Below are 1357 nucleotides of genomic sequence, written 5' to 3'. Positions count from 1 at the left end.
CTTGGATGAGTTGAGCAAGATGGGTCTTGAGTGCCTTGGGTCTTTGTGGTGCCCTTCAGAGGTTCATATGAAATGTTAACATCAAGCTTAGGGGTTTCTAAAACCTCAGTTTCTTTTGACTTTTCTAGAGTATCCTTAGGAAAGAGTAATGGAAAGTCTGATCTAGGGGGGAAAGAAGTGGTGGTCTCTAATGCCTGTTTCTCTAAGGGTAGGACCGGTATTTCTTTGGCAGGAACCAATGTTGTAGCATCAGCTTCTGTCAAAGTTGGTGCATTATCTTTGGGCACTTTTTCTATCAACTCCTTCCCACTCCTAAGGGTCACTACTTTCACATGTTCCTTACCTAAGTCTCTAGGGACTTTTGTATTACTGGGCAAGGTTCCATGGGCTCGACTATTCTGGTTAAGCGCGAGTTGACTGACTTGAGTCTCTAAATTCCTGATGGCCGCACTTTGTTGATTTATTAAAGCTTGGTTTTGTGCTTGTGCTTGTGCAAAAAGTCCTTTAATCATTGCTTCCAAAGAAGATGATTCTGACTATGGAGGAGGTTTGTTCTGAAACGGTGGTTGTGAGTGTTGAAAACCTTGTTGGTGATTCTGAGAGTTAGAACTATTTCCATGATGTTGCGATTGGAAATTAGAATCTCCTTGTGGTTTATGGACTAGTGGATTTAAACTGGGACTGTTCCAAGAAAAGTTCGGGTGCTGTCTCCAACTGGCATTGTATGAGTTAGAGTAGGGATTAGATCTGTTTTGAACATAATTTACTGATTCAGGAATTATGAGAACAATGTTCATATGAATGATCCCCACCACAGCACACACATTGCACAGAKAGGACTGTTGGAACAGATGTGTTAGCAGCTTGCTGTACTCCCTGACCAACTGTTAAATTTTTCAATAAATTGGTCATGGAAGTGAGCTGAGCTGTTAATACAGTGTATGCATCCACCTCATGTATTCCCGCAGTCTTTTTCTGTGTCTGGGCATGTGGGTCAGCCCAATGCCCATTGTTTGCTGATATCTTTTCTAGGATCTCGTATCTTTCATTGTAGGTACTGGCTGTAAAGGCTCCGCCTGCGATCGCGTCAAGCATTTGTTTTGCCATGGGACTTAACCCATTGTAAAACGTCTCGAGTTGAATGCAGTACGGAATGCCATGGTGTGAGCATTTCCTCAACAACTCTTTAAACCTTTCCCACGCATCAGGAACAGCCTCATCGTCCATTTGTTTGAAAAGACAAATCTCATTTCTGGACTTAGCGTTCCTTGTTGGTGGGAAATATTTTCGCAAAAAATTTTCCGCCATGTTACTCCATGACGGCACAGATCCTGGTGTTAAAGAGTTAAACCATGCT

The 1357-nt window shown here is 42.5% G+C and overlaps 1 non-coding gene across 1 annotated transcript; it reads left to right on the top strand.

Annotated features, from left to right (window-relative positions):
- Positions 1-1153: 1153 nt before the first annotated feature.
- LOC112510585 lies at positions 1154-1260 on the top strand. Its single transcript, XR_003068963.1, has one exon. It is a non-coding gene; the product is annotated as a small nucleolar RNA R71 (small nucleolar RNA).
- The last annotated feature ends 97 nt before the right edge of the window (positions 1261-1357 follow it).

This window comes from Cynara cardunculus, assembly GCF_001531365.2.
Source record: "Cynara cardunculus var. scolymus isolate 2C chromosome LG 3, CcrdV1, whole genome shotgun sequence".
Lineage (NCBI taxonomy): Eukaryota > Viridiplantae > Streptophyta > Magnoliopsida > Asterales > Asteraceae > Cynara > Cynara cardunculus.
Note: the sequence above shows the minus strand (reverse complement) of the source record. Positions and strands in the feature narration are given on the sequence as shown.